Genomic DNA, 7,245 nt, shown 5'->3' with positions numbered 1-7,245 from the left:
TAAATTATGTATTGAGTGAACTTCAGACATTTCAAATGTATGCTCACATGTTTAACTACGCTTATCACTTAAGTCCTGCTGGGATCAAACTCCTTTCCACAGATATTCTGTCAATATTCTCACCGAAAAAAAACCCAGGACCTGGGGAAAAGCAGATGATGAATTCATTCATAAAAATCTACACGAGACATATGCATAGATACTCAAAGATATTTTGTGGAAAGAACCTTTCAAGTCACTGGTTCAGTCACAGAAATTCAACACAGATTTCTTTCATTATCAGATAAGATATGCTACCTTATAAACTTCAAGGCAGCAGAGTAAGACAGGCCACGTTACTGAAAAGCAGGCAACACAGGCATGAACTGCTTGCCTGTCAAAACCTATTTCTCCCCATAGTTACCTGGAGAAATGTGAAAGTAATGAAACTGCAGGTTTCTACTACTGTGGGGTGGAATTTCTGGATGACAATGATGATGCTAACTTGCTGCATCATCCTTACTATCCCTGGAAGAAGCAAAGCTGAAGGGACTTGACTGGGGAGCTACTTGTCTGTGTCTGAAAGTGACATTCCCAGGGTGAAGTTGCTGATGCACCCTGCACCATTCTTGACCCACTTAGAATATCTCTGCCTAAAGGAAGCACTTTCCACAGCCTTATACTCTCTTAATATGCAAACTAGGAAAAGCACCACCTATAACATCAACAGGAGTTTTCTAAATCTAATGCATAAAATTAACCAATTTCAGTGTCAATTACAAAATTCCTTTTAAGCTAACTCATTAAACTCATTTACATGCTTTCATTTAATTCCCCTTCATGCTAATGTTCTTTAGTGACAGAACACAGACACACACACAGACACACTGAGGCTCAGAGAAGTTTATTGACTGTTACCCTGCATGACCACAAGCTCCAATCTGACCAAGTTATACACACCCTGCCAGAAACCTTCCTACAATGGGGTTTTCCTGGGAGTAGTGGGTCTCTGAGGGGAAGCCCTACCCTTGGCACTGGGATGCCAGGCAAGGACACTTCCCGGGACTGAGTGCCTTCAACACTTCTCTTGTAGGAGTGATTTTTCTACTGGATACCCTTTAGTGACCATTTGGGCAAAGCAAACCCAGGCACCCCCAAGTGAGAGGGGCTTGGTGAAGGGGGGGTGTTGTTGCTTTTGTGTACCTCCATAGCAATCAGTGCCACAGAAGTTAAATTGAACTTCTTCACAAAAGCACCCCATCTTCTCTTTGCTCCCTATTTTATATCCTGTTCTTCTAGATGAGATAAATCTCACATGCCTGGGTGACTTCTCTTGCTGCCTCTCAAAGTTTAGGGAGTAAAATGTGAAAATGAGCATTAGTGAAAGTTTCAGTGGGGAAGTTCTGATTTATGATTTATGTCCTTTAGAGAATAGATGACTAGAAAGTTCACTATGTACCTGTTGCCAGATTGCAGCTACATATTAAATTAATGCTTCAGTTCACATATACCTTACAAATGGCTGAAATCTGTTCTATAACCTGTCCAATTCTGCCAGTAGTAAAAATATGGAACTTAAGTGACATACTCTGTATAAACTTTACTGTTTTATAAGTTTATACTACCCTGCAATCTTCTGTCTCAGTTGCTGAAATCCACTGGACAGCCACCATTGTTTTCATCAAGGACATCAGGAATTGCCCCCGTGACTGCTTAAGATAGTTCCATGCTTGTGGGAAGAGATCAAACAAGATTTATGGTAGTCACTATGTGGCAAGACAATTTGCCTGACACTGATGAGACTAAGAAAGATAAGGCAGCTCCCAGCAGCAAACCTGCCAAATAATTCAGCAGATAAATGAATCCTTCTATGATCCCTCTATGAATATCACTAGGATTATGATATGACCAAGGCAGAAGTTGACGCAAGTGTAGGAAGAAACAGGTAAAGAATCAAAAGCAGTAAAGCAAAATAAGAGAAAAGAGATAAAGATTCAAGTACAAAACTTTTTTCCACTTTGAGCTGCAGCCCTTATGCATGTTGTTACACATGGTGACCTGTATCTTGCAGATTCCCGCTGCAGTTCCCAAGCTGCACAGAGTAGCATATGTTGGCTACATTTGTTGTACCTATCCTATACCACATTCCCTGAATCCTTAACCGTAGCCCACAGCAAAGGAGACAGGTCAGTAGTAGCACAATCAAATCATAGAAAGGCTTGTCAAAAGCTCCAGCAAATTACTCAGTAAACTGCTCATGGGCAAACTTTGCATTCTGAGAGTTATGCTGAAAATAAAAGAAATTCACCTCTCCATAAGGATTACAACAGACCAATGGGTTCCATGGGCTATCCAAAATGACTTTCTGCTTCTACTGGAACTCCATCACTCTTTTGGGACTTGTCCCACGACAAGCTCTTTACTCTAATTTGGTCCAAGAAAGTTCATGTCTAAGGTTCCAAGGCCTTAGATTTATCTCACCTGTTTCCATGAACCTCAGTGAATTCCCTGTTACTGCAGTTGTTTACTACCTTCATGGGAAAGAAAGAGGTACCTGAAGGAAGCCAATGAGGGGGAAACATTCATTTTCCTCCAAGAGACCAGAACCTTGGAACTTGAGCTCTTCAGATGAAGTCTTAGCATGCCACGTGGGAAACACTGGTAACAACCTGCACCTAAAAGTTATTAGGCTTTGTCTACACTATAACCCCTCCGTAATAACAAAGGTCTTTGCTTTCTCATACCAACATCTTTACAGGAAATAGCATGAAATGAAAGTAGCAGGCAAGCATCTGCAAGACAAAGTTATTCACTGGAAAGAGTTACAAAGATGGCCAGACCATCTTATCTTAGATCATTTATTTGGGAGTCTTACAAAGCACCCTAACAGTAGAAAAAATGAATGCTTAAGCTGCAGGTGACCTTGCACAGAAACAGAGTGAATGCCATGGGCCATTCTCTATGAGCAAGGCTTGGTGTGCACATTAGTGTATGTTACACATCACATTGAAACAAGAAAAAGGGAATGAAGGGATTAGGCTGCTTTACATGAGACATGCTGGGAATGCCTAATGCTTGGTGCTTCTACATGACTAGAAGAAAAAATCATTAAGGCAATAAAACAAGAATTATTTGCTACAATGATGTGGCATAGACCTCTAGAGAGAGAACAAAACAAAACCAAACCCAAACAGGCAAACAAACAAAAAAAAAAAAAAACCAGAAAAAAAAAAAAAAAAAAAGAGAGAAAGAAAAAAAATGGGGGTGGTAGGTAGGAGACATAGACATCTTGTAGTTTAAAATCACATTGGAGTCTTGAAAAAAAACTACTTCCAAAATCTCAGTCCTTGGAAAAAGATTTGAATTGCAGATTTAAAGAAGGCAGCAAATTATTTAGAGATAGAAAATGCTATAATTACCTGTTCATCAGTTTTCAAAAACAGATACACATATATGCTCTACCTAGGTAAGAATGTCTACATTATGACAATATAAGTTTATCTAGAGCCTGATAAAAAATATTTTATAATTACTAATTAGGGGTAAATCAATTTCTGTTATTCTTTTCTTTAAAACAGAATAAATTACTCTTTTGAAGAAGAATCTCAGAGAAAGCCATAGTAGTTGCTACAACATTTGGATGGTATGCAATGCTTTCAGTTGACTAAGTCATAAATTTGAGGTAGTCTGGTAAGTTTCTATAGAGATTTTGGTCAAAAAAGCAAGAATCAAAACTGTTTTTATGTGACTATCCAAGTATTAGTTGGAAACAAGCCATTTGCTTAAACAGAATTTTCAACAGTCAAGACAAAACTACCAACACAAATCAAAAATTTAAAGCTTCTTCTTCTTCTTTTTACTGAATGTAATTCTGTCCAGTTTCACTGCAAGACAATTTATTTGAGCTCTTGCAGAGATAGGCCATTATAAAGGACATCTACACTGGAAATCCTTATTGCTGGATTAGTAGGAATAAACATAAAGAGTTGAGCTAAAGCTCCAACCAAAACTCCAGCTTTAATAAATCCTGGAATAAATGTCCCATGCAACACAAATAGGGATGTACAGTCTGATTTGCAGATGGGGCTCTCTTTGGATTTCAAAATTTGCAGACATTTTCCTCTTTGCACTGTAATATTATAGTACACAATTTCCACAAAATTACTGCACATGCAAAATGAGGGATCAAGGCATAGCAGAAGAAATAAAGGAAAGCTCTGTGACAGTAAATTTAAATTTCACATATAAGTGCACCAAGCAGCTGAAATGGAAGTCCCCATGTAAATTAGCAATTATGCTGTACTTGCCAACAGTGATTGTGGGGAGATGCCAGAAAAAAGCCTCTGTATCTCAAAAGTAATAAACTTTGTGGCAGTTTTTTTACAGTTCTGCTTGCTGGCTAAGGAGAATTAGGCAGTGTATTTATCACTGGATAAATGGATACATTTGGAATTTTTTAGAAAGAATTCAGTTTTTTAGAAAGAATTCACTGCAGGTTGGCTCTTAACAGAACAGAGCTGCATAAAAAAATGCAAACTTTTTCATATACTGTTCAACAATCAACAGTTTAACTACCTCAATCCAAAAGAATACCCTAAATCCACAGACAAAGGTCTCCAGCTGCATGAAAGTACAGTTTCAATCCTTATGACAGTTATGATCCTACAGAAATACTGAAGTATAAGGGCAAGAATCCTCATGTTCCACAAATACTTACATAATTACAAAAAATAGTGCAAATTGAAGGCCAAAATAGCTGCCTTTGGCTCATGCTTTGAATATATAAGTTGTAAACATGAAATGATGAGTTTCTAAAAAAGAGTATGCTATCAATTACTTCTACTACTTCCTAAAGACAGTGTTATTTCCAGTTCAGTCTTTACAATGTCTTCTACAACATTGAAAGCAGGTGCAAAACTTGAAATTAAAAAATTACTAAGTAATTCTAGTACACCATTACTTGTTCATTAAATGTCTCTACAGGATGGATGAACGCTAGTCTTACAAAGTTCTGTCTTTCCTCACACATAAATATTCCATTCATTACTCCACAGTAGCATTAAAACTGAAATTTTAAGATCCTTATATACATGTGTCATTAGAACAAAACATGGTGGACATGTGGTATAGTTATATGATGAGGGTTTTTCTCAAAAATATTGTTTTATTTACTATCTCATCCAGGTAGCAAACCCAGAACAAAATTATTTAGTTACAAAGTACTTTACTTCAATTTCAAGGTTTTTGTTAAACATTTTCACTAGGTACACAAGTGTGCCTCTCTTTGCACATTTCTGTCAGAAAAGGCAAAGTTGCAAATCAAGGTGTTAAAAACAAATGAGAAAAAAATTACAAAGAACCGCTGATAATCACAAGTAAGAATACCTTTATTCATTATTTCCAGATTTTTCCAAATATGGAGAGCTTTCAGTATACTTTCTAAGGTTTTAGGGTTTTGTTAGGGTTTTTTAAATCTATAATCTTTATTTTCAGATTCTTCTAAACAAGGGGTTTTCTGCCCTATTTCTAAGTATATTTTTTTCTTGATACAGGAAGGGATATTGATGATTCTGAGCTCTGATATGCTAAGCATTTGCATTAGCTTGAGGGGTTTGGTGGTGGTATTTTTTGTTCAATGGTTAAATAGTTTCTAACCCCTACAGATTAAACTGCTTTGTAGTATTTCAGCGAATAAACAGGGCATAACAGAGCTATTACACATTTTTCTCTACCTTGCATTTTTTGGATAACATTTCATCAAGACAGCTGAATTTAACTTTATGACTGATTCAGGACAGAAATAACAGTTAACATATATTCTAAGTGGCCTATAAGCAGAACAGAAGTACTTCTACCTACCAACAGGTGATCAGTGTCTGACTCAGAAGTGCATCTCCCTTCAAAAGGTTCATCATTCTTCAAAAGGAGATTAGCAACTTAAATCCAGAAAAAATAACTCCCATTTTAGTTTTTTCAATACATTTAAAAACCTTGGTTTTCAACTTCATTATAAACCTTCCACAACTGAAGTGCATTAACAAAGTATCATTACTCCTTTTTCACCAACATTTTTAGAGGCACAGCATGAGAAAAAATTTTAAACCATTTAAGAGTCAGAAAGAATAGAATAAGCACTGCTTTGACATTCAGAATGATAAATTCCTCACCAAACTCTAGTTATCCCTGTTGCCACCATTTCCCCCTCTGATTTATGATGCTTGCAAGAGACAGGCTTTAACTTTTCATACTAATGTCCTTCCAACTCACTACACACAGAGTATAAAACCCATCACTTGTTCTCATTTTAACTTCTTGAAGCACCTTTTTCTCTGTACAGTTTCTAATGCAATTATGTCTGAGTTCAACTTCAGTTAACTAACTTAGACACAGCAAATCAGCTGAGCCACAGTAGTACACAACAAAGGCAGAAAAGCAAATGCTTTTACCTAAATCTCCTCCTAATTGTTTGAATACATGGAACAGTCTGGTAAATACAGCATAGGCTACTACGTAACTGTTGCCAGGCAGTACATCATTCAGATATACCTAACATATAAAACTTGATCACTTGCCTAAATTCTTAATCTGAAAGAGAATTAATCCATTTCAGCTGATGGTATCCTATTCACATACTTCTGCTAAGCACTCAATCCCTAGTATCAGGTAGCCATGTACCTGGGGGGGTGGGAAATAAAGAAAAAAAAGGAAGATAGTCCTTGTTCCTAAAAGCAAGCACATGACAATGAGAACAGTTTCAATAAAACCAAAAACCATACCTAAACAACCTAGTGGATGAATACAAATCAAAACATATTTGATAAACAGGCCAGAACGAGAAGAGCAAAGTCAATGACTCATTCACATACATATGGAAAGTATACAATTGCTTTCCATATTAAATCAGAGATACCAAAAAGCACATTGCAACTGAAATGTATTATAAAAGCAATTGCAAAAAGAAGGGAAGAAAAACCAAAGCAACTGACAGGCCAGTTGGAAGAAAAATAATGTCATCACTTGCCTGAGCTACAAAGACTTCAGAATCCATAGCTGCTATTATCTTCCCACTATGGTAAGCCAACTGCAGTAGAGTTAGGATTCCATAGTGGCACTGGTAAAATTAAAGACAATTGTTCAGATGATGTAAACCAACAGTTCTAGCTTGTATCACTGGAAGATCACATTAAATACCCAAAAACATTAATGAATTGCTCATTGAAGATATTTTCCCTTTAGAAATACCTCCTAAAAATATTTTTTAAAAAA

The sequence above is a fragment of the Melospiza melodia genome, chromosome 1, assembly GCF_035770615.1.
Source record: "Melospiza melodia melodia isolate bMelMel2 chromosome 1, bMelMel2.pri, whole genome shotgun sequence".
NCBI lineage: Eukaryota > Metazoa > Chordata > Aves > Passeriformes > Passerellidae > Melospiza > Melospiza melodia.
Note: the sequence above shows the minus strand (reverse complement) of the source record.